This window comes from Varanus komodoensis, unplaced genomic scaffold, assembly GCF_004798865.1.
Source record: "Varanus komodoensis strain SLA01 unplaced genomic scaffold, ASM479886v1 scaffold9, whole genome shotgun sequence".
In the NCBI taxonomy this organism is placed as follows: Eukaryota; Metazoa; Chordata; class Lepidosauria; order Squamata; family Varanidae; genus Varanus; species Varanus komodoensis.
Window position 1 is genome coordinate 2,576,409 of NW_025336598.1, and position 27,644 is coordinate 2,604,052.

General features: G+C 41.2%; 1 protein-coding gene across 1 annotated transcript in view; it reads left to right on the forward strand.

The window, feature by feature from the left end:
* Positions 1–1,316: 1,316 nt before the first annotated feature.
* LRP6 (LDL receptor related protein 6) overlaps positions 1,317–27,644 on the forward strand; it is a 274,404-nt gene continuing 248,076 nt past the window's right edge. The window contains exons 1-2 of the mRNA XM_044418370.1: positions 1,317–1,555; positions 18,405–18,457. The gene's annotated coding sequence lies outside the window, so the exon portion shown is untranslated. The remainder of the gene's footprint in view (positions 1,556–18,404; positions 18,458–27,644) is intronic.

Consider the following 27,644-nt stretch of genomic DNA (forward strand, 5'->3'; position numbering starts at 1 on the left):
TTTAATCCAACTAGATGGTCCTTGACCATCTGTCTGTCAATCTTGAGCTGCCATCTGTCACCTTTAGCTTGTACTCCATCTCCATTAGAAAGCTCATAGACCTTTTAGGAGAAAACTGAGCCAAAGAACTGAGCACTTCTGCCTTTTCTTTGTCATCAGTTATTATTTTACCATCCACTTTGAGTAGTTTAACTCCCTTTACTTTTATTTGTCTTTTACTTTGGACATATCTGAAGAAGGCTTTTTTATTGCCCTTGCTAATCTCAGTTCATTCCTAGCTTTAGCCTTCCTGACTCCATCCCTGCAATTCTGTGCTATCTACACATTCTTCCTTTGTTGCCTGGTCTTCCTTCCACTTCCTGTACATATTCTTTTTTGTTATCAGATTATCTTGTAGTTTTTGTGAAGCCACATGGGTTTACTTCGTTGTCTTCTATACTTTTTCCTGGTTCGAACTGTTTGTTCTTAGATTGTCTTTTGTAAAGATTTCTCACCCATCTTGGACTTCTTGTCTATTTACAGTCACTTTCCATGGGACTTTGTTTATCCCTTTGCTTATTGTTTTGACTTTTGAAAGTTGAAATCCAGGGTACATGTTTGGCTACATTTGGCTTTTGCTTCCTTCATAATTGAAAATGCAAGCATGGCACTGTCACTTTCCCCCAGAGTGCCTGTAGCTGCCATCTTACCCACTAGGTCTTGCCTGTTGGTTAGTATCAACAGTCATGTGTAAGGGCATTTTAGTGGAGACCAGAGCCAAGATCATCCACATTATTGTATTTCCAACCACTATGTATTGAAGGAGCCTGATTAGCTTAACTAATGTTATTTGCTTTTAGCTTAACTAACGCTATTTGCTTTTGTAAACAGCCGCTTGCATAGGAGCTTGGTCAGCCTAACAAACGCCATTTGCTTTTTGTATAACTGATTGCTTTGGAGAGGAAAAAGGGAAGGCAAAAGAATGTTGATAAGAGGCAGTGAGTGAGACTCCCCAGGCACAGACTGGCAAGCAGTGATCATGCTCCCCCTGTGAGGGGATTGGACGTAGATAAGAACCTGCAGGAGGCCAGGCATGCAGTGGACATGCAGACCCCGCAAGGGGATTGGGTAAAGGGTCAGGCAGACCCTGAGAGGGGATTGGGTGAGGGAACAATGGGGGCGAGGTTAAGTGGGAAACAGTGAGGAAAAGGAGAAATGTGTGTGTGTTGCTTCCTGCCTGCGTGTAGGGAGCAGACACCCGGTTGCTTTGCTCAGCTGAATAAAGAAACTGAACGAATCTCCACCTGACTGAACCTCATTGGCACTTGGTTTAGCTGAAAGCTGAACAGTGAAGAAAGCTGACAGGAAGAAAATTGATTTGTTTGAAACAGGGTTTTGGAGAAGGACTTGGCAAATATCCTGGACTGACAGTAAGATGAACAAGTGAATCCTAGATCAAATCAAGCCAGAAATTTTCCTGGAAGTAAAATGACAAAACTGATAGTATCATATTTTAGCAAGATCATGACGAGTCAAGACTCACTGGAGAAGACAATAGTACTAGGAAAATTTGAAGGTAGGTGGGGAAGACCAAGAATAAGATAGTTCAAGTCCACAAAGAACCCCTGTCCTTGAGTTTACAGGAGCTGAGCAGGGCAATCAAGGATGGGTCATTTTGGTGGGCATTATTCACAGAGTTGCCATAAGTCAAGTTGGTAGCATGCAATAGCAGCAACAGCAACCTCAATACAGTATTCTGGCTAACTTGATGGCACAACACCAGGGAAATATAAAACCCGGGACACAAAAAAATCACATATTTGAGGCATGGTGTGGTGTTGCCTCTCTTCACCCCCATCCCTTGAGCACTAGAAGCATATGAATGGGTGTGAGGCGGCAGAGGGGCTCACCCATTTTCCTGGGACCTTCAATGGAGCAGGGCCGAAGACAACAGGGCATGGCTGGGAATCTGTTTGGGGAGAGCAACTCACGAGAAGACAACAGCCAGGAGACGTGGATGAGTGCGCAGCTGTGGGGGATTGCCAGCCAAGGGAGGAACAACTGGGTTGGGTGGAGTGGCGTGCGAGAAGGGGTTATAAAAAGGAAGCAGAGGAAGGGAAAGTGGAGGAGGAGAGAGGCAGAGAGAGATGGAAGAGGGGGCGAAAGGAAAGATGTGTGTGTTGTTTGGGAAGAGTTAGCACGGTCTTTGCTGACAGGCAGGCTGGTGCAAAAAGAGAGGAGAGACCTGGAGGCATTACTGCTGGGGCGACACCGTTCATTGCCAAAGCGACAGGAGGGAAGGGAGCCAAAGTAGGCAAGGGCTTAGGCACTGCGGGAAGCAAACTGGTGAGAAGTGTAACCGAAGAGTAAAGGCCTGGTGAGTGTACTGCCTTCCTTGTGTCACTCTTCATAGAAAAACAAGAATGAGGCATCTTTAGCTTGCCCCTCCCTCCTGATACAGTCTCAGTGGTGAAGAATGGGGGCAGGGTGGCATGGGGGGGGCACAGGTCATCCCTCCCCCCCCACCCCAGCTGGCTCCTGGATGGCTTGGTGGGCTGAGCAGCAAAGGCTCCAAGCTCAGGAGCAGCAGCGCCTGTTGCAGCAATTAGCAGCACAACCGATGCAACTCATGGAAGCAAGTTTTCAATGCCCAGCTCCAGAACCAAAGTTCCTTGCTTCAGCAAGTGCTGGGAGGACTACAAGGCCTTCAAGCCAAAACCCTAGTCGGGCCCAAAACCCTAGTCGGGCAGACAAGAGGAAAAGGCCCAGGTCATATATGGATCGCTAAGATGACTGCAGAAGATGACCCTGAAGCCTTTCTAAATACGTTTGAAAGGGTTGTCTGGCTGCCAAGTGGCCCAAAGACCAGTGGGCCCTCATCCTGACGCCTTGCCTCACGGGTCCTGCACAAGAAGCAGTGGATACCCTTACCCCAGAAGCGGCAGGCCAATATGATTTAGTTAGGGCGGCCATTCTAAGAATTTTGAATGTTTCCGAAGAGACTTATCGGCGGCGGATGAGAAGGGTTGTATATGCGACTGGCACGTTTCCCAGGGCCTTGGGACAGAAGATAGAAACAAAGAAACAGAGAAACAGAGTGAGTCAGAAGGGGTCTCCTGGGCCATCTAGTCTGAACCCTGGCTCCAACTGGCTCCACTCTCAACATACTCAGTATGCTTTAATTTTTATCAAATACTTGTGATATATTGGAACAACATTAACATGGAGTACTTATTTTAAGCTATGTTGTATACTAAATACAAATTTTAAAACATGCTAACTTAAATCTTTTTGGGGGTGTTAAGAAACTGGCTATTTTTTTCCAGTGGAAATGACTACATAATCGAGAATTTTCAAAAAAACAAATAAAACAAAACCTCACTCTGGACACTAGCAGAGCACCTCATTCTAAAAGTTTCTTTTAAAGTAAATATCTAATGTCTATGGGTGTGTGCATACACTGATACATAAAAATAAAAGACTTAATTTAATGGTGTGTGTGTGTGTGTGTGTGTGTGTGTGTGTTTATTCCCAGTAACATATTCTGGTAAATTTCCAGGTTGTCCCAAGGGAAGGTAGGGGGATAATCTTGTTAAGCTAATTTATAGATTCTAAAATCCATAGATACTAATATATTATCCTTATTTACAACTCTGCTCAGTTTTAAATTATGAAATTAGAAACTAACAAGTCAAGCAACTATAATGAAAAAGGAGGGCTGTAAGGAATTCTCTGCAGTTCCCAAATTCAGGATTACCTACAAGATGCAGAGCAAGGAAAACTGTCAGAAAATCCCAGAATTTCAATTTGTGAGGAGGAAATAAAACTCGGGTTCGTGGGAAAGATCAAGCATCCAGACCATCTGTGGCTTTATTGTTTGGCCCAGGTTCCCGCAGTAGACTCACGATAATGCATTACCGTGCAAGCAGAGGTGAACTTGCTGCGAAGTTTCAATACCACTACACGGTATTTTATGCCCTCCCAGTCATGTACACAGGTACAGAGCAATTGATGACAGAATGCAGACATTACAAAAAGATTCTGAGGTCATCACATACAGAACAGATAAAAGAATGTCAGTCAATCATACAGTGACAATGAGATTATAATATTTCTAATTGCAGTGTATTGACACTTCAGTTGAGTAACTTGAACCTATCTCCAGGTCTGCTTAGACATGCTAATTCAAGCTGCTGAGAAACTATTCATGAACTCATAAGCTCATCTAGATTCAGACCCTAAGCAATGCATCCACACCTTTCTGAATGGCCAGGGCACATGGAGCCCTCTGGGCTAGCAAACGATACTTCCTGGTAAACTGTGAATTCCAACAATGATTATTTAATCATTGTGAAGGTATATAATGTATATTTGGACTAAATGGCCTGTCTACTGTAGCCTACAGCTAAAGGTGAGAGAAGGGGAGGAATGCCATTTTAAACAGTGACTTAACTTGGTTTGAGAAGGAGTACAGGATTGATTCCACAATGCAAAAGCACACAGAAACAATGCTTTTCTGACAGGATTTATCCAAATTTTCCCAACAAAACAATGAATTCTAGAATATAGAGACCAGAGACCCACAAATGAATGAGAATGGGAGCCATTCTCTAGGCTTTATAAAAGAAGACCTATCATGGGTAAAGAGGCAGTCCTATGCTGTTTAAATCCCCAACTAAAAACAATCAGAGCACAACAGTTTAATTGCAAGCAGGAATTTAGATTATAAGGTAACTGAAGGTGCCAGGCTTACACAGATCTTCTCTACAAATATTACCAAAATTATTTTTACTTGTTTTAAAAAATGTAATTAAAAACTGGAACATATATGTTACAGAGGAGTAAAGGTCAACAATTTTCCTTCTCCTGAGGCATAGATTTTTCTATATTTCAAAACTGACAAGCAGACACATACACTGATTATCAATGCAGTCAAAATACTAAAGAAGCATTCAGTTTTCGGTTATATGCTTTAGCATTTTATTATCTTCATGTTACAGGGCTAAATGCATCATCTGATAATGTAATATGCACAGTGTGCAGCCTGCATGCCCAGGATCAGTAAATTTAACATCCATAAATTTCAGCAAGTCTTTTTCCCTTTTGTTTGTGAAGATAAACTTGAAAAAGCATGTAGTGAAGTTTCAACAGTTAGAGGGAGACTTTGCAGAACTTTGGGGAGAGCGGCATAGAAATGTTCTAATAATAATAATGCACTGCCATATTTAGCATAACTCTGAAAGACTTCAATCTGCAAAGGTAGGGAAGATTCCACTTTCAAATAACTACAGGATCTTTCAGTTTGTGCATAATTTCTCTCCATAGTGACAAGATCAGATGAAACCCAAAAGACGGATCAGCGCACATCACAAAACTGTCCCTTAATAGCTAGAATTTCAAGAGTCAATCCAGTCATTAAGGAACAGAGCATTGTGATTTGCATCCCTCCAGGATCTTTACCCCCAGCCGCAGAGCTGTCTGTCATGAGGTAAACAATTACTAAGAGCAGGGCCTTTATGGCTGTGACACTTTGCAAGAAGCCCACATGAGGGAGGTTTGTCAGGCCCTAATATTTTATTCTGTTAAATAGCTGGCCAAAGCATGGTTATTCCAGAATGATTATTCCCTTGGCTTTCTTTATTTTAGTGCATGGATGTTTTGTAGTAGGTTTTGTTACGTTGCTGCTTTGCAATGTTATATATGGCTCTTCATATACTTTATGCTGCATGCTGGTCTGTGTTGATTTTTTAAAAATACAAGTTATACTTTTTAAAAATATAAATAAAACAAATACACATTAAGTTGATTTTTAACATGTTTTCCATAAACTCTTCATAAAATTGGATTTTACAAGCAATCGAAGGCAGAACCAGGAACACTCAAACTTATGCCCCCACTCCATTTCATTGCCCTAAGGGAGCTCCATTAACCTGCCTCTTTCCACAAACAAGTGTTTCTCTCATTTCAAGAAGCACTAAATCTCCCTTACATAAACAGTGGTTCCCATTTGCACAAGGGAATTAATGGGACCCACCACTTGCACAAGAGAATCAGTGGAGTAAAAAGAAATCAGCAGGAGAGCAACTGCCTGTTGAATTCTGCCCTTAATAATTCTCAATTCAGTTTTTCTAAATAAATTACATTTTAAACAAATTTTTCAACATGTTGCTTTACAATGCTATACACATGTATCTTAGAATGATCCCCACTGAACTCAATATTTCCATCAATCAGCTAAAGGGAAATAAGCGACAAAAATGTCAATACATTAAGAGCCTACTTTTAAAGAGTAAAAATGTTACAGATGTTTACACTGAAAACAGGTATCTATTAGCTTATTTATTAGATTTCTATCCCACCCCAGCTCAAACGGCTCTCTGGATACTTGCGATCCACTCATATTAAAATGCTATATGAACTGTATAGCTTCAGTTTCAGTTCTCTTTTTACAAACATAGAAAACATAGAAACAAACAGGCCATCTAGTCTGACCCCCAGCTCCAGCCAGCTCCACTCATATGATCCCCAACATGTGGTTGTCCAATCATTCCTTGAACACCCTCACTGATGGGCCCTTAACCACCTTCCTCGGAAACCCATTCCATATCCTAGGGGTCCTAACCATGAGGACGTACTTCCTGACATCCAACCTGAAGCATGCTTCCTTGAGCTTTGGGTTCCACTGGAACATGGCCTGCCCTCCACTGCAGGGAAGAATAGGTCATAGCCCTTCTCCATATGACATCCCCTCACATATCTATATGTTGCTAAAAGATCCCCTCGGAGTCTCCTCCTCCAGGCTGAAAAGACCCAGTTCCCTCAATCTCTCCTCATATGTCATCCCTCCCAACCTGGCTACCATTCTTGTGACCTTCTGGCTATACATCCAAGGGTGGTATTTGCTTTCTTAACCACTGCATCACACTGATGACTCATATTCACCTTGCTGTCAACAAGTACCCTGAGATCCCTTTCACAAGTGCTGCTCTCCAGCCACTTGCCCCCCATCCTGTACCTGTGACACCTATTCCTGAGTCCCAAGTACAAGACCTTGCACTTATCCACATTTAATGTCATCCTGTTGGCTCCCATCCACTTCCACAGCCTGTCCAGATCCTTATCATCTGTGAATTTACTCAGCAGAATGGTTATCCCTTCCCCCACGTCACTGATAAAAAGGTTGAACAGAATTGGTCCCAGAACTGAGCCCTGGGGTACTTTGCTTGGCACTGGCTGCCATCCTGATGTTTTCTCAATGATAGTCGCTTGTGCACCCTCAACCATGCCCTAATCCATCAAACAGTGCATCAATCTATCCCAGAGCTCAACCATTTCTTGACCAGGAAATCATGCAGCACTTTGTCAAAGGCCTTGCTGAAATCCAGGTAAACCACATCCACCACATCCCCTCCATCTAGCCAAGATATTACAAGATATTACTGAGATTATATTCCAGATCTTACAACTTGATTCCTTAAAGTTATACTCTAAAAATCTTAATGCTTTCTGAATTATTAAATCAATGTTATCTTTTCTTTACATAATTCTGTTATCTGATGTAAGCGTTCAGCAGCAAGTTTAGTGACCATATTGCAAGAAGTACTGGTGCTACCTATGCTCTTCTGGTAAGCCCTCAACTACAGCTTACTGCATTCCATTCTGGGAACAGTTTGACAAGTGTAACCAGAGAACTGTAACATGACCAGATGAAGGTGACAAGGTGAACAGCATGAAAACCAAGAACCGTGAAGAAAAGTCGAAGGACCTGGGCATATTTAGTTTGAACAAGAGAAGATTAAGTAGTTATATGCTCTTTCTTCAGGTGTTTGAATGACTGTCCAGTAGATGATGGAGCAAAATTTACTCTTGATCCGAAAGGCAGAATCTCAGTCAACAGATTCAAATGACAAGGAAGAGAATTTTGATTAAACATTAGGAAGAATTGCCTGATAGTACAAGCTGTTTGAGAATGGAACAGACTGCTGAGAAAGTGATTGCCTTGCCTTGATTTCTCTGGCTTGGTATTGCTCCTGCCATTAGAAAAGCCTAATAAACAAAGTACTCATAATTTGGGGTTGTTTAATGAACAGGAATTCTGGCTTGACTCTTTCCAAACAAGCCACAGCCATATAAACACTTGATTGGTGGTTTTCTGCAACACCTACATTTATACATATAAATGTATTTGTATGCCTTATATTTTCATCACCTACAATTAGCAACTTAACCTTATAAGCAGGAATTGCTCTTTTTGAACATCTTCAAGGGTGCAATCCTGTGCAAGTTTAGATAGCATAGCTAGCTGGAGCATGCCAGGCATTGTAGGCCTTTCTTCCTTTTCAAGCTTGCACAGGAATGTGTCTTTAGTGACACTTTTCTAAGCAATTATGATTATAGCTTAAGAACTTAAAACAGATGCAGGCAACCTTTTTAGGCCTTGGCACATTTGACAATTTGAGATATACTCCTGGGCACCACTGTAAAATGGCTGCCAAGGCAGAAGTAGCAAAGTACAAATAATGCTCCCAACCACAAGAGAGAGGTGGGGTCTAAGCTAACACTAACATACTAAATAACATCACCAAGAGAAACTTATTTCAAGGTGGCTGTACGAAAATGTTTTTAAAATGGGAAGGGTAGGACACCTTATTAGCACCAAAGGTGGACTAGCACCACAAGGCTCCACACTGCTTACCCCAAATTAGATACTACTATATAAATAAATGTTCATCTAATATCCCTGCAGTATACCACATTAGCAAGGTAAGCCATTTGCCTCTGCACATATCCTCTTAAGATTAAAATACCACGAAGGCTGAAAAGCAAGAACCCTACTAACATTATGTCAGTATCTTCTTCAACATCAACTCAAGACATGTAGCCATTATTTTAGAAACAAATGGATCACAGAACATGAATAACAAACAACTTGCTTGTTCCATTTCCCTCATCACCCATTGGTGTTCTTGTACATACTTCCTCTCTGAAACAATACCACGGTATTAGGTTACAGATTATATTTTTTCTGTTTTTCCTTAATACCAGAAATATAATGGTTATGATAGTTTTGTCAGACAGTGGCCTGTTTTGCTGATACTAAAACATTCATGAGGCAGCCTATTCACTCATGTTACTTTTGTCACAATACAATCTGCTCTACCATTGCAGGGTTTGGTCCTTTAAGAGATTGCCAAATACCCAGTACAATACATTCACTTGAAACATATGAGGCTACTTTTATTTAAATGATGGAATTGTTCAGCTTCTTAGTGAGTACTGGGCAGAATACTGTCCACATGTTTTCCATGAACTCTTTGGAATTCATTAGATTTGGGCTAATGGGCTGAGATGGTTGAAGCCTGCAGTCTGCAGTGCTGAACAGGTGGCTGAGCTGGTCCTGCTGGAACAGTTTATAACCATCCTACCCACCCCAGCCAGAAACTGGTTAGGTGTCAGAGGTCTGAAACCCTAGAGGGGCCATTGGTCTTATGGAAATCTTTGTGGCCACTGAGCAGCCAGATATAGGCAACAGGCCGGGTCCGCCCTGGCAGGAGGGTCAGAGACAGAGAGCACCTGGAGGCCATGGCAACAGGGGTCCAGAGAGATCAAGAGCGGATGGACCAGCACCCACTGGAAGGGGCACGAGACACAAGGCAGTTGTCCAACTGGAAGTAGGTGCACCGCCCCCCGCCCCCGGCTTCACCACGACTTACAAATGGGAAAGGAAGAGGATCCCAGCTGAAGCCAGTATGCTTTACTTGTAGCAAGGAGGGGCATTTCCGGTGGGACTGTCCGTTGATGGAGTGTGACTTCATGGAAGCCTGTTGGTCCGCCCCGGTGAGTGCCACCCCTCAGCAAGTTTGGCGGGTTCAGGCCAGGGTGGATGGAAAGGAGGTTGAGGCCTTGGTAGACACCAGCTGTGGTCACCCCTTGGTTAGGCAAGCCCAGGGCAGAACCTTGGTGGAAATACTGCAGGTGAAATGTATACATGGGATGTCAAGCCTTATGCCACTCGATGGGCCAAGGTGGAGGTAAAGGGGAAGGTACAACTATGTAGGATGGGAGTTGTCCCTAGTTTAGCTTATGAATTGATAATTAGACATGATTGGCCCCATTTTGAAGAGCTGGTGAGGGAGGTAAGTTCAGAGGTAGTCTTGGCAGGAGAAGAGGAAGACGTAGGCCTTACAGCTCTGCGTACCTCTCACAAGCCGCTGGTCTTCCTCCAGCAAAATGATGCCTCCCTTGTCCATGCCCTGAGGCAAGCCCAGGACCCCTCAGAAGGAAGAGAAGGTGCAAGGCGTGGTCCCTTCTTTGAGATTACAGGGGGGTTGTTGTATAGGATCATACCTGTGCGGGAAGACCACGGCGAACTGAGACAGGTGGTGATTCCTGAACCCCTTAGGTTAGCAGCCTTACAACTAGCCCACGACCTGCCTACCACTGGCCACCTAGCTGTGGAGAAAACCACCAACAGGCTAGTCCGGAGGTTCTACTGGCCAGGGGTATATGCCCAAGCCAAGCAGTACTGCTTGTCCTATCCAGAATGCCAGAAGACCCAGAGGAAAGGAGCCCCTGCAGGGTGCTTGATACCGATGCCAGTCATAGGGGAGCCTTTTGAAAGGACTTGGGTGGACCTGGTAGGGCCCTTGGAGAGGTCAGCCCGAGGACACCTATATATACTGGTGGTGATTGACTATGCTACCCAATACTCTGAGGCCATGCCTCTAAGTACCTCAGCTTGGGAGTTTTTGCCAGGGTGGGCATCCCCAAGGAAATTTTGATGGATCAAGCCACTGATTTCATGAGCCAGGTGATGAGGCAGATGTGAGACCTGTTGAAGATAAGGCCCTTACACACAACGGTATATCACCCACAGACCAATGGTCTAGTGGAACGCTTTAACCAGACCCTTCTAAGCAGCAGATGCTTAGAAAGTTTGTGTCAACCTATCCGTGACAATGGCATGTTTTGTTGGGGCACTTGATGTTCGTGATAAGGGAGGTGCTTCAAGCCACTTTAGGGTTTTTGCTGTTTGAGTTACTATACAGGTGACACCCCTGGGGAGTTCTAGACCTGGTCAAGCAACACTAGGAAGCATCAACCCCAGAGCCCACCTCTACCCTCCAGTATGTGCTGGATATACAAAAACACCTCACTGACCTAGCTCAGTGGGCTGAGAGTAATTTAAGGCAAGCCCAAGGAGAGCAGCAGTATTATTATGATCAGCATGTCCAACTTTTCAACCAGGCCTGCGCATTCTCCTGTCCCTACCCATGGGAGGGGGCAAGTTGTTTGCACAGTGGTCGGGGCCTTATGAGGTCATTAGAAAGGAGGGGCCAGTGGACTATGAGATATGTCTCACCAATAAGAGGCGCTCAACCCATGTAAATCTACTCAAAGCCTGGAAAGAGAGTACCAGTCATCAGGCAGTATGCACAGCTGAGGGGCCCGAGACTCCGTCTTTATACCCTGGGAAGTTATCCCTTGATCCCCAACTACCACCCGCTCAGGTAGCACAAGTCCAGGCCTTGGAGGCTGAATTTGCAGAGGTATTCTCTGATCGACCTGGGCACACCACAGTCATAACCCATCATATACAAACAGTCCCTGGGGCCATTGTCAGAGTACCAACATGACCCTACCCACCTCAGCTGAAGGAAGTGGTAATAGAGGAAGTAAGGAGGATGCTTCAATTGGGGTCATCGAGGAATTGGTGAGCGCTTGGAGAAGTCAACCAGTCTTAGTGCCCAGGCAGAATCAGAGTATTTGCTTCTGTGTTGATTCCAGAAAGGCCAATGTGGTATCAAAGTTCAGTGCCTACTGCATGCCCCAAATAGATGGGTTGCTGGATCCTCTGGGGCAGACCCATTTCCTCTCTACCTTACATCTCACCAAGGGATATTGGCAAAGCCCATTAACTGAAGAGTCCAAAGAAAAGACAGCCTTTGCCACCCCTGTAGGGCTATTTCAATTTAAATATATGCCCTTTGGGTTACATGGGGCTGCCAAAACCTTTCAGCCATTCTCCATACCTCCCCCATCCCTCCTGGACAGGAAGTACAATATGGCTGCAGATTTCTGGCTAAGTGGTTAGCCTAAGTGTTGTGAGAGAGTATGTTTCAGGTAACAAGATGAAGGAGATTACATTGGGACAAAAAGAATCTTTTCAGCAGCATTTCTTGTAACGTGAGAGTCTGCAGGAAACTTGTTTAGCAAAGGAATGTAGCGATTTACTTAACTAGCCGTTGCCAATTGCAGCACCCCAAAACACCCCAAAAGTAGTTGGCCAGAGGAAGTCCACATAGTAAAAACACCATAGTTATACTGTCCCAGAAGGGAGGGCAGATAAGAACAAAATGAACTTTGTGTAACCCACAGCTAACCTGACCTCAAATACAGTAATCAAAGGGACAGTGGAAACTGGTTCTAGCCACCATGAAAGTTGCAAATGTGCAGGGAGTAAGAACATGGCAAGCCTGTGTGAATCTTGAGCAGATAAAAAATAGACATGGGAAATGTCTGGTCCTTGACAGAAGAAAGGACTCTTTCTCCAGCACAGGAGGGGGTGCATACATTGATGTATCAATGTATTAGATGTGTATTAGGTGACCTAATTGGCTACCTAGGGTATAAAACTCATGTACTGGGGTGCAACTTTCGAGGCACTACTTTGGGCTGAATGTCCCCTTTTGTCTCCCTTTATTCTATAGTGCACTAGAATAAAACTGATTTTGGCTCTAAGTCTTGTCTCAGGCTCTGTTTGGCTTGGGTCTGGGGTCCACCCAGGTTTGCCCCAGCTGTTGACTGGCTGAGTCTGGTAACATAGCTGATTTACTTAACTAGCTAGCGCTGTGTTCCTGAGTGGAGCTTTGAGCAAATCAGCGGCTGTGCTGGCACGTGTTTTGCGCGACGGAGCCACAGCAGAGGGGTTCAAGAGTCACGTGCGGCTCCGGAGCCGCGGGTTGCCAACCCCTGGCCTAGACGCTGCGGGAAGTGAACCAGTGAGAAGTGTAACCAGAGAATAAAGGCCTGGAGTGTGTACTGCCTTCCTTGTGTCACTCTTCATGGAAAAACAAGAACAAGGCATCTTTAGCTTGCCCTTCCCTCCTGATACAGTCACAATGGGATTTGTTGGGTCCACTGTTCTGGATGTGTGGATATCTATGCTGCACAGTTCATATCAGGAGTAATATCATGTTAATGAAGGGAAAGGGGAGTTTCCACAAGTATTTGTGGTAATAGTCTACCACTTTTGCTATGTTAGCTTTTGTTCCATGACTACTATGTTCTTGACTTTGCTGCTGAGAGTGAGTAGGGAATCATGACTAGTAGACCATTTGAGTGAAACCATAGAATCATCCTTTCTGTCAATCTTCTTTGAAAAAACTCCTCATTTCACACATTGCTTGAAGCAGAACTCACTGTGAGTCTTTATGTTTGTGAAAAGTTATGTTGTTATGAAATATAGATTCTATATGAGTGAAAATTGTTAGCTTAAAGTTCATGCTCTTAAATCCAAACACTATGTCACAAAATGTGAGGTATGTCTAGTCACTGGAACACAAACATATACAGCTCTCCATGTGAAAATAATGTTCGAAGACACTGCAGCCATGAAGAATTAAGTATGTTGATATATATTGTGCAGAACAGTAATTTTTCTCACATGTTTTCTGCAGGGTAGTTCAGACTGGTATTCTTCTGTTTCCAAAAATCATGTGCCATCAGGTTAAATAGGTTCAAAGGTCAGAAAGCCAATGGATCCAATGTCAATACTGTTTTGTCACATTAAAAGCACCACTCTTTCAGAAGACATTGAAGTGATGGTTCACTCATGAACAACCAACTGTTTAACCAATAGCTAAAAATCTTCCCTCTTTGATGGAATACCTGCTCAGAGTCTGGGACATGGCTTATGGAAAAATTAAGGTCATTAGAACAAGGGAACTTCCAGAAACATAGGATGTATATTATGTGTTGGAATATCAAAGTCCAAAATAAAGATCAACTATTTGTTTTCTAAGGAATGTTATCAAGATACAGAATTCCAATAGTTCACAAATTAGGAACTATCCCAATATAATGACATTTCTAGATATTAATTTTTTGTGCAGTAAATAATTGTTGGTTAATTATATTTATTAATCGCTACACATAATTAAAATAAGTATTTGCAAAGGTGTATATACCTAAATGTGTGCGTGTGTGCCCTGAAGTTTGCACTGAGCAACTTGATGACCTTTGTCTGGGAACTGAGTACATGTGGTAGCATTTCTCACAGTCACTCAGCTGTAATTTCTGGACAAAGTCATGCAACACACTGCAGTAGTCAACCCAATAATTTGTCAAAAATTTAATGTTTGCAGTCAGGTCCATGTTCTCTAGGAAGATAGAAATAATGCCATGTATTTTTAGTATTCTGAGGTTTGATTTTGATGAGTTACAAAATGCCAATTATATCATTTACTATATTCTTGCATATGCCACAAGTTATGAACAGCAAGTGCTTATAAATCTGTATCAATTTGTTTTGGAGCTTTGCACTGAGAAGAACAAAAAATGTTTATGGGAAAATAGAGTATAAAATGCATTGTTCAAATGAAAAATATCTTAATATGCAGAGATTAAATGGGGATTTTGTTCTGTGTAAGCTACTTTGAGATCATCTTAAAACTATTAGATTTTTCAAACTATTGTAAAGAAAAACTGCAAAACCTGTATTAACTGAGAAGCCACAAAGCTAGAAAATAAATGCCCTGGAAACTGTCTCATAAGACAGATCAAGCCAGGCCTAGTCACTTATTGTCTTATGATATAATCAGAACAATTACAGGAGCATAGATTTCTGTTGAATATGAGGAGGAACTTCTTAATAGTAAGTAGTTTGACAGCTAAACCAATTATGATGCTGGAGATCTTAAAGCAGAATTCCATCTCCACATTTCATCTTGCTTATTTCTGTTTCTTATATTTCTGTGCTATCCAATAGCTAAAGCTCACTACCTCTGCATGGGGATGCTCTTGTTCTATGATTGCTGTAATAAACAGGAAGTTGAACTAGTTGGCCCTCTCCAGCTGCCTTTATGAATTATAGAATTTATTATTATTGTGATTATTATTAGAATTTATGAATATTATGATTGTACTCAGATTTTATTTATTTACAATTTTCTGTAGTGGCATTCATTAAAAATCTCATGACAGTTTACGCAAAAAGAATTAAAAACAATTAAGTCAACAATAAAACAATTAAAAACTCTCTAGTGCCAGTATCTGATATAAAATAATTAAAATGCCAATTAGCAATTTAAAAACTGGGTAAATAAAAAGGTTTTGTCCTGGTGTCAAAATGAATAAATACTATGATACATTCCATGATAACTGTTGGATTATTGTACAGAGTGAGAGACCAGGCTCCCTTGAAAAAAGTAGAAGCTGAAACAGGTCCAGAATTTGGTGGTCCATTACTCTGCGTAGAGCAAGGTGGAGGGATCATATGGCATCTACTGAATTATGGACCCAACTGGAACTGATGTTTGTTTGTTGATTAAAAAGACTAGCATCTACAACCTCTAGCACAGGGGTGGCCCAGGAGCCAAATCATGCCTTACTAGCGTCCTAGCCTGGTCCTTCAGGATTCCCCACATGGTCTCATCCTCCCTCTCCTCATCATGAGCTATTTGATGGTTTCCAGGCTTTTGTTCAGTTCTTTCCCATTCAAAAAAGTTGAAATGGTTCTCCTAAACTTAGTTACCAGCAGTAAGGGCTAAACTAAACTTGAACTAACTAATATATGGTAGTAGTTTTGGGACCCACTCTTGTTGCCTTCAGGCTTCCCACCACTAGAATATAGACCCTGACAGATTTTCCAAAAAGGAAGTTGTCTTTGGGCTGAAAGAGGTTCAACTCCCTTCCTCCTCATGTCAATTCTAGCCTATATTGGTTTTCCAGCATTGGATATTGCCCATTTAACTAGCATATCTGAATTAACAGGTCTTCCCCATCTGCCTTCAAATCACTGAAGCAGGGTCATCTTCATGTGTACAAAGGTGGATGAGCACAAAGTAAAAGACATTAGAAGAGGCACGCTGGGTCAGACCAAGGGTCCATCTAGTCCAGCACTCTGTTTACACAGTGGTCAAACAACTGCTCACAGGATCTCAGAAGGAGAATATAGAGAAGGAACAAGAGCCTCTTGTCCATGTTCCCTGACAACTCGTGCACATGGGCATATTGTCTCTGCTACTGAAGATCACATATAGCCTTCAGAACTAGTAGCTCTTGATACCCTTCTCCATAAAATTGTCCAGTTTATTTTCACAGCCATCCAAATTGGTGCGTATTACTATATTTTGTGCAAGTGAATTCTATAGTTTTACTATGTGCTTTATCAATAAGTACTCCCATTTATCTGTCTTGAATCTCTCACCAATCAGTCTCATGGGATGGTCCTGGGATTGAGTATTATGGAAGAGTGAGCAAAAATCCCACCCTATCCACTTTCTCCACATCATGCATGATTTTGTACAGTTCCTTATTTGCTCAAGCTAAACATTGTCAACTGTTGCAACCATTCTTCACAGAGGAATTGCTTCAGCTCCTTGAACATCTTAGTTGCTCTTTCATGCACTATTTCCAACTATACAATATCTCTTTCAGATGCAGTAACCATATCACAATATTCTAACAGTGGTCACACCATAGATCTTTATATCACTATGACATTGATGGCTCTATTTTCAATGCCTTTCCTAATTATGCCTAACACAGAGTTTGTCATTTTGCAGCAGCCATGCACTAGGTGGATAGTTTAACCGAGCTACTCACCACAGTCTCAAGATCTCTTTTACTGCCAGTTTAGATCCCATCAGTTTATACATGAAGTTATTGTTTTATTTATTCGTTCTTTGCTTATTTGCCCCAGCATGTGTTACTTCTCTGCCATCATGTCCACCATCACTCATCAATGGAAACCAATAAAATGGAGTTGGAGCAGAGAATATGCCATGTGTTGAATATCCTGATCTTAAGTAATGAAAAAAAGTCAGAAGGCATATTATTGTATTAGATGTGATAAAAGAAGCTCTTTGGCTTTTTTACTTTGCACTAAAAATTAGTTGAAACAAACACTGATCAAGTATGTAGAGTTCCAATTACTATTTAACTTTAATTTCAATTAAAAATGCATTTACATGGAAAGACGTGCTATTTTTTTCTTGCATTTTGTCCCAGCACGATTATATGGATATCATTTATTTTATTCTCCCACAGGGAACTGGAGGGAAAGTAGCAGATGATGGCAACATGGCAATTGCCAAAGCGAGTCCAATACCCCAGTTTTCCTTGACATGATGGAAACATGTAGAACTAGTTTTTCCAGAGCTTGTTCCAAATTGGAAGAATGTAAGACTGTTTCCAGGACTTTAGAGATATGTTTAGACCATTTTCATCACTCTTAAAATATTATGTCTGACTTCTTCCTTAGACATTGGGACTTAACTGCTGAATAAACATGTTATAAATATGAGAAAGAAGGATTTCCACAATTATTCCTAAAAAGAGTATTAAAGATAAAGTCTAAAGTATTTTCCCTATGTAAAAAAATATTTTTCCAGATGATATTGTAATAATTTAGCTCACTGAGCTGTTGACAAGCAGTTGCTGGCCTTTTAGCCTGTGCTTTTAGACACAAGTTATCTATCATCTTCTGTTTGTGAAACTTCATTATGAGAAGCCATTTAGGTGCCCTGCAGGTGTCAAAGTTCTGGGCTGGGATGTGATAATATATTGCTTAGCCTGACTTGCTGGAAGGAAGAGCAAGCAGGAGCCATAGAGCTGTGGAGATTAACAGTCTGACTTCTGGTTTTTCTGTGTGAATGAGAACTGCATATTTCGGTATGTGTCTAAGGCCATCAGAGGGGGATGTAGAGATGACTTGAGGAGGATAAAAGCAGGGTGCCAGTAACTTTTCCCCTTAAAGATCCCCTTCTCACTAGCTTAACCACTGTGGAGTTCTAGGTCTATAATATGTAGAAGCTGCTCATTGGGAGGTGAGTTTTCTCCTCTATCCAGCTAGAACTTGGTTATGATGTGTTTGAGTGTATATACAGTTCACCCAGCCGCTAAGCTGTTTGTCCTCTGTTATGAATTTTAAAAGTTCTTGAATTCCATTGCTTCTTTACCTTACGGCTGACAAACTGGAAAGCCATTTTACACAGTATTTTCTGTCAAACACTTAGAATGAAACAGCACCCTGTATACCTTTGGAATACAGATATGGCTCTGGAAGTCCATGAGGTACAAAAAGACCCCTGAGGAGTTTCAGAGAGAAAGCAGTCCTTTAGCTAATCTACAGTCAGGGTCTTTGAATGTAAAATGAGGCCCATGTAGATTGACCAGATGCAACACTCTTATGTCTTTAACAGGTGTTTTGAAGAAGAAATGGTAGTGTCACTGCTTTTTCCACAGTTTTGTTCAGGTATAGTGCAACAGTTTGTCTTATTTCAGATTACTAAATCTAGACTGGTTTGTAACTACTAACACAGGACAATCACTCTACCTTTTACATATCTTTGGAAAAGTGAAAAAATGCTGTCTTCAAATTATATTATGGTATATAAGATTTCAATTATTTTTTGTGTGACCTCCTAGAACTTCCAGTGAAGAACAGTATAATATCTAGCATTCTAGATAAATTTGTTGGAAGTAAGTCCTGTTAAAACCAATAGAACTGCTAAATATTCAGAATTAATTGTTAGCTTCCTTTCCCACAATCTTTAGAAGATAAATCACAAATCATTGCATTTGCCGAATCTCATTTTCTTAAATGGGATTACTACAGGCAATGTGAGTGATTAGTTAGTTATTTCCTTAATACTGTTTTACCATAATTTGCCCTCATGCCAGTCTGATCAAACCTAACTTATAAGACCTTATAGAGTGGATGATACAAATTGCACAACTACACATAATTGTCTTTGTTCTAATATTCTTTAATAGTTATAATTATACATCACTATATGAAGCTCTAATCATACATACATAGCACACACTGCAATAGACAGCCAGCTCCCAAGGAGATTTAATTTCAGAGTTTAGGGACCCAGGTATGCACACCACTCCAATAGCTGGGTTTTATTTCTTAGATTGATTGTACAGTTCAAACAAGGCTCAGCAGAAAACATCCTTACAACAGAATCATGCTTCTCTGCTGCTGTGAGAGCATGCTCTCTATCCCATCTGTGCTTTTTGCTGCCTGTTCTTACAAAGCAGCAACATTTTATCACAGTCCAGGACATGTTAGCAGTCAGTCTCCAGCATTCCTCTCAGGCATAGTCATTGTTATGAGACCTTAGGCTAACCTAATGGTTCGGTAACCTATGGAAACCCAGCATCTTTCATACCCTACACACATACTTATTGCTCTATTCCAGCTATCGTTAGAACTCTGATCATTGCTGACACTATTTGCAAGAGATTTGCTTCAGGGACAAAGTCAATCTGTTCATTTCGGCACAGTCCAAGATCCTTTTTAAAATCAGTTCATTTCGGCACAGTCCAAGATCTTTTTTAAAATCAGTTCATCATTAGGTGGTTCTTCACTCCTCCAATGTTGGGCAAATGCAATCCTCACCGCAGTAACTACATGTAGAATCAAATACATTGCTTGATTATCAACATCATCAGGTACAATGTCTAATAAGAAAACTTCAGGTTTAAATATTAGAGGTTTTTGTAACATTCCCTCAAGTCATTTATGTATTTTAACCCAGTATTTTTTTTTTTTTTTTTGCCTTATCACAAGTCCACCACATATGATAACAAGTACCCGGTTTATGTTTGCATTTCCAACATCCATTTGACATATTTGGAAACATCTTCGCTAATCTATTTGGTGATAGATACCATCTATAAAACATTTTATACAGATTTCTTTATATGAGGTTGCTAATGTTACTTTAATATTTCTTTCCCACAGCTTTTGCCATTTCTGTAGCTCAATATTGCATCCAAAATTTTGTGCCCATGTTATCATAGTTTCCTTAACTTGTTCATCTTCCATTCTCCTATCCAAAAGAAAATTATACAATCTTTTAATCATTTTCTCATCTGATTTTAAGATCACTTGGTCAGCTGTTGTTAACTCCTTATAAAAAACCCCACATTTTATAATCTTTAACATATCTCAATTGTATTTGAACCTTATGCCACCAAGAAATATTAATTCCCTGCTCTTGTAGTTCTTGGTTTGGTTTCAATCCTCCATCATTATCCAGAATATCATCATATCTCACAATCGTATCAAAATTCAATGCATTTGGATATACAAGAGCTTCCATAGACGAAAGCCATCTTGGTAATTTAGAGTACAGTTTTGTCTTTAGTTTTTCCCAAACCGAGATTAATGACTTTCTAATATAATGGTTTAAAAAGCAACCATGTGCCTTACACTTCCCATACCACATATGAGCGAGCCAGCCCATTTGCAAATCATGCCCTTCAAGATAAAAGATTCTCTTATTTCTTAAAGTTATCCATTCTTTATCTTTATCCACAGAAGCTTGATAATACAGCATCCAATCAGGAAGGCCTAAACTCCATTTCCTTTGGCCTCCTGAAGCATTTTTAATTTAATCCTTGGTTTCTTCTTTTTCCATACAAATCTCAAAATTTGGGTGTTTAGATCATCAAATAACTTTTTATCGATTTTTATGGGAATTGTTTGGAATAAAAATAAGAGCTTTAGTAATATATTCGTTTTAACTATTGCTATTCTTCCCAACGATAGTTGCAAATTAGCCCATTTTTCCAGGTTGCTCTTAAATAGTTTATCATAATTATCTTCTTTCAATGTAGTACGTTTAGCTGTATTTAACCTTTTTAACAATTTGAAGATCTACTTGTTCCATCAGAATTTTTCTCTGCTCCAATGTGAGATTTTTCCCTAACAATTTCATCTTCTCTCTATTTTCATCCCATATTCTTCTATCTTTTATAAAAGTTTAGGCATTGTTACCAAGGGTTCCTCAAGAATAAAAACTAAATCATCTGCAAATGCTTGCAGTTTATAGCTTTCATCTCTAATTCTAGCACCTTTAATATCCATATCTTCTCTAATATTTCTATTTAGCACTTCTAAAATCAATATAAATAACAATGGTGATAAAGGACATCCTTACCTTGTGCCCTTTTGAATATCTATAGTATTTGTAAGTTCTCCATTAATTATAATCCTGGCAGTCTGTTTTTGATAAATGCTTGATATTGCATTAATAAATTTTTCGCCAAATTCCATTTGTGTTAGTTGCTGTTTCATGAATTGCCAGTTAACATTGTGAAAGGCCTTCTTTGCATCCAAGAACAATAGTGCCATTGGTTTTTCAGAGTGAACCTCATAATATTCTAAAATATCCAAAATAATTCTCATGTTATTCCTCATTTGTCTTTTAGGTAAAAAGCCATTTTGAACTGGATGTATAAAGTCTGTTAAACACTTCTTCAGTCTTTCTGTCATTACAGAGGCAAAGATTTTGTAATCCAAATTTAAAAGTGATATAGGTCTATAATTCTGGATCTGTGTCAAGTCCGTATCTTCTTTTGGTATTAAGGTAATATTTGCTTTGGTCCAGGTATTTGGTATTTTAGCATCTGACAATGCCGCATTACATATATCCTTAAAAGGCATAGACAGGATTCCTTCAAAAGCGTTATAAAACTCTGCTGTTAGCCCATCCAGGCCCGGGATTTTGTTGTTCTTTTGCTTCTTGATTGCCTCGGTTACTTCTGTCATTGTTATTTCCTCATTTAATATTTTTTGGTATTTCTTCGACAATTTTGGTAGATTTCCCTTTCGAATATACTCATTAACTTTCTTAATTGGAATTTCTTTATTCTGGTACAGCTTTACAAAAAAGTCTTCTACTATTTTCTTAATAAACATAGTTTGTACCTGCAGTTGTCCTTCTCTATCCTTCAATTTATATATTAGTCTCTTTTCTCTTTCCTTCTTTAGTTTGTAAGCTAACCATCTCCCTGGTTTGTTAGAATTTTCAAAAAAACAAATCTACCTTTCTGACAGGAGAAATGCCCATTCTAAAATCTGAACATTCTGAAACACAATGGTTCCTCTATCTAGCATTTGTCCTCCTTGAGAATAAACAAATTATCCATTATTTAAAGCTTATATTTCAAAATACAGTGGTACCTTGGCTCACGAACTTAATCCATTCCAGGACTCTGGTCATGACCCAAATTGGTTGTGAGCCAAGTTAAATTTTCCCATAAGGTTCAATGTAAATGAGGTTAATCTGTTCTGTAACCTTTTTTTTTAATCAGAAAAATGTGAAGAAGCAAAGTGACAAAGAACAACAATGATTGTGGCCATCTCTCCCCCCCCCCCACCACCACCCCAAGTACGAGCCCGGCCATCTCCCCGCGCCCCCAGCACGACTGGCATCGCACCTGTCATCCTGGCATGCATCCGTCATCCTGGCGCACTGGGGTGGGGGGAAGAGCCAGGCATGAACATGGGCACCCTGGGGTTGAGAGATGGGCAGGAATGTGAACGCTCAGGGGGGCAGGCACGAACGCGGGCATGCTGTGGGGGGGGGGAGACGGGCGTGATTGTGCTGTGGGGGAGATGGCTGCGATCACGGTCACCACCCAATGCAGAGTTTGTGACCTGATTCAAAATTTTTATGAAATTTTTGTTCATGACCCGATTTGGTCATGAACTGAGGCGTTCGTGAGCCGAGGTACCACTGTAGTAGCTTCCTTGATACTCTTGAGGCGAGACTGAGGGAACTGGTTCTCTTCAGCCTGGAGAAGAGGAGACTCAGAAGGGATCTGTTGGCGACATACAGGTATGTGAGGGGATGTCACACGGAGGTGGGTAGAGACCTATTCCCCCCTGCAGAGGAAGACAGGATGCGCTCCAACGGAGCAAAGCTCAGGGAGCCAAGGTTCCATTTAGATGCCAGGAAGCACTTCCTGACAGTCAGGACCCTGAGGGTATGGAATGAGCTTCCACGGGAGGTTGTTGAGGCCCCATCGGTGAGGGTGTTCAAAGATAGGCTGGACATGCACATGGTGGGCATGTTGTGAGCAGAGCTGGCTGGAGCCGGGGGTCAGACTATATGGCCCGGGAGGCCGCTTCTGACTCTCTCTGTTTCTAGGGTTCTTGTGTTTCTCTGTTCAACAGCCCTTCAGCATTCATTTGGAAATAATATTTTTGTAATCTTTGCAGTGGTCTACTATGGTCCTACAAAGGAGCAGCATCACTCTCTTGGGAGTGGTTTCAGGGTTAGTCTTTGAACCTCTGAGCTATTGTATTCGTGAATCAGCTGTAATCAGTAAGAAGGCAGGTGATCTACTTTAAAATCAATTGTGCTTCTTTGGATTTTTTTTGAGACAGGATTGCAAAGTAGATAGGAAACTGTGGTGAAAGTTAGATAAACTCTTTCATGTATATATTTTGTACTATGATTGCAAAAATTGGCTCAGGGAGAAGCCTACCATGAAGCATAGTGAGATGGCTGCCTCAGACAACAGATTGGGGTCTTTATTATAAGTGTCAAATTGTTGTTTGGTTCATTTGTTTTATATTTTACCAGTTACTTTAAATCAGGAGTGTTCAACTTCAGGCCTGCCAGTCAAATCAGAGGTCCATGCCACCTTCCCCAGAATTCTCTCTCCTCCTTTCCCCATTTATTGTTTGATCGGTCTTGAAAAGTTTTCCCACTTACCAAAAGGTCAAAATGCTTCTCCAAAGTCTAGGCTACTGGTAGACACAGCTTTAAAGTAAAGTATACTTGCATTCTTTTGTCTTCAACCTTGCCCACCACTGGAATATGGCACTCAATAACTTATCTGAAGTTAAACTTGTCCCATGAGCTGAAACAGATTTAACACCACTCTTTTAAAAAGTGGTGCTACATCTGTGTTTTCACATTAATAAACTGAGATATGAAAAGGGCTGTTCTTTAAGTGAACAGGAAAGCATGTTATATAAGCAAACAAAACCTGTAATCCCCCACACACCTATGAGTAAGAACCATTGAAAACCAGGGGATCAGCTTCTCAGGACACAAGCGCACAACTGGGCTGCATAGCAACAATAGAAATGTTAGTGTGCCTGCTAGTTTCACCAAGCACCTTAATTGCACCATTCCTCCAGAGAGATAAAAGAAGGGGAGAGAAAGGAGCAACTGATGAAGTCTTTCACTCCATGGCTCAAATGTCTTGAGCCAGCTCTGCAAAACCCCTCCTATGAGAACTGCATGGCCAGAGTTTTTCTAGTTTTCTCTTCTGAGTCTGAAATTATCTCCTATTGTTTCATGCTATTAAGAACAAAAGAGGATGTCAGACACAGCAAAGTGACAAGATGATGGAGGTAGAGTGGGCCTGGCCAACTGACAGCATGGGGGCATTATCTGTTTTAGTACAATACTGTGAGCATTCATTTTCTACCTCAGTTGCTTTTCCTCATGTAAGCCATGGCAAAAGGCTTTCCAATGAAGAGTGAGCTATAAACTGCCTAGTATCCTCTATCCAAAATGGATGTGTTCAGAGACCTTAGGCTTTACCCTTACTTACATAAGCATGAGTCACGACACCGACACTGTTGGTCAAGTAACCTGCTTGGTATAACCTCAAGTGGGTGGACCTTTTCTATTGGTTATCCATTTCTACTTGGCTATGCAGTATCCTTCACCATGAGACTTAGTTATATGCAAGATTTCAAAGTATTTGCTTGTTTTAATATGTTTCTTAACGTTTGGGGGTGCGGGGGTGCTGAGCATGAGCTTAAAAATAAAGTTAACACATATTTTAGGGACCTTTCTTAGCCAAAAAGGATGTTAAACATCTTAATGACTAATATATTTTAAATATGGCCCCTATCAAATAAGTCAGCTCCCAGAAAAATATATGGTTACTTGCTTTGAGATCTGCCTTTCTGGCTTGGTATTCCCAAAGTCAGAAACTCCTTGCTGAAGTGAGGTTGTTGTTTTGTTTTGTTTTTTAATAAGTGTATGTCTAACTCAGGTATACATTGTGTGGGTGATTCTAGGTGCAAAAGGTGAGTTTGAGTGAGGGGTACTGAACCCTCCCCAGTAGTCTATCATAAGGTGTTTTCACTACAGCAGGACTCACATAGCCTTGCTAACATATAAAGGAGTCAGACAATGTGGAGGAAAGCCATGGATAACAGAACAGCCTTAGTGTTGTTCCCTTTTGCTTTTAAAAATGAGTCTACCATTCCTGTTTTATAGGTCACTGGAGCATACTGTAACTATGTAATTGAAACAACCACACACTGGGCAGGTTCATGCATCACAATAAAGCATGATAGAGACCACCATGCTATGACTTGTGATTATGTGTGAACCCAGCAAGTTCAGGGACCTGGAAACAATGTCCTGTGAAGAAAGAATGAAAGAACTGGGCTTGTTTAGTCTGGAGAAGAGAAGACTGAAAGGAGATATGATAGCACTTTTCAAATACTTGAAAGGGTGTCACGCAGAAGAGGGTCAAAATCTACTATTCTATGATTCTAACAGATGTTGTTTCTATGGTGACTTTATAACCCCAGAAGAACAAGCCTTATAGTGTCCTTGCAACTCTACTATTTCATGATTCTATGATTCTGAGTGTGGCGAGGAGTGGTAAGGATGATCTCTATGGAACCAGTGAAAGAAACAATGTTTTGTTGTATGGGTTCCATTTTTCACCATGGCTAGTTTGTGCATCTGAGCCCAATTTCCACCCGGTTTCCACATTTTCACCAGTGCAACAGATGCAGCCTAGCATTTCTACTATCCAGGACTGCCTGAGGCAGCTGCAGCTGCATTGTGGCCACTCTGCATTTTACTCCTGTCTGGGTGCTACAACATACTTCAGTGGCACTTTGAAATTGCTGTGCCTTTACTTCACTCATAGAGCAGTGTTCTGTTCTTGTGTAAGTTGCTCTACACAACTGTAATGCACAGGCTATGCACATGCATCGTCAGCAGGGCACTTGCTCCGAAAAAGCTCTGTCTCCTATCCTTGACAATCCTTGGACTGTCAACAAGCACTGTCTCCTATCCCCCCCCCCCCCCACACACACACACAAATTGTGGAACAAACACATTCTCAGCAACCAGCCAAGAAACTTTCCCAGGCAGATGCACGCATATGTACACTCAGGATACTCTCCCAGTAAGACGCTCTGTCCCCGGCATGGATGCCCACATTAATGCCTTCCATGTGCCTGGCTGCAGCAGGGAGATGGCCCTTTCCAGCATTTGTAAGTTCTGAGCACGGGAGAACATGAACACATCTGCAGCAATGCAGGGGTGGGAAGAGGTTTTGGAGTGGGTGGGTGTTCTTGCACATTGGAACAGAGCTTGGCAGCACAGGGGAGTGCTCCTCTAGAGCAACAGTAGTACTGTTGTGGGTAAATGGCTGCTTCTTCTGAGTAATGGAAAAGAAAAAAAACCTAGAGCAGCTGGCTGAGCAACTGTGTGGGCCAATGAAGGAGAGGTTGGAGACACAGGCAGGAGAAGTACACTCTGAGATTTATTTTCAGCCGCAGGGGCTGATGGGATGCTCGCCTACATTAAGAGAAAATATGGTGAAGTGTGAAAACCATGCCACTGAATCCAGGACCCAAGGTAAGAAACCATACTGTGTGGTAACCACATAACACAGTTCAGCATTATGTGGAATCTACACAGCCATTGATTCTCTATTTGCATCTATTTTCCCTTTCTTCCCTTTGCTTTGTTACTTCCTATCTGTCAAATATTAGATTATAAGTTTCTGAGGAGCACGAACCATTCCTATTATATTCTTCAAAGTACCACAGACACTGACAGTACTACATTAAAACAAATAAAAGATCTCTTGTCAAATCTAGTTTGGCCACAACTTACCAATGGTGCATGAACTTTATCTCCATTTCTTGTGTTAAAGCTCTTGAATTTGAACAAGCTGGACACAATTGTAAGTCTCATACACAGATCCCACATAATGTATCTAGGACAACCTTCCCTAACTCAGTGCCTTCCAGATGTGCTGGATTATAATCTGAGAGGACACCAGGCTGAGGATAGCAAATTTAGGATGTGAATGAAAACTGTCCTCATACCTTACTTCCTACCTATTTGTACTAGGTTGTAGTTAGGTAGTTGGGCTCATGCAAGTTCAAATGTCATATCAGCTATGAAATGACTGGATAGTTCTAGGCAAGCTATCATTAGCAGAAGGCACACTGGGCTACCTCACAGAGCTGTTGTAAGGATAATTGAGATTATATATATGGAGCTCTTTGAACATTTAGTATTTGATGCTCATAAATTTAAAATGTCTCATGAGATGGGGCATTCTAATGTACTTTCTAGGGTGGTTGTTGGAAAGGTTGAAAATAAGTTTGTCTTCTTCAGAACCATCTATACTGGCAATATACTATGTGCTCTCTGGGATTTCAAAGTACTTGGGTTCAGCTTTAACTAATCTTAACTCATGGGAATTGCCACTGGGATATGCTGAACCCTACTGTGGTTAGATTGCATCCTAAAATAAATTGCTGCACTAGATTTGTTGCTATGCACTTGTGTGAATCTATCCACAAATGCTTATATTTTCATTGTAACAGCAACCACAACCTAGTTTCTTACAGTGTC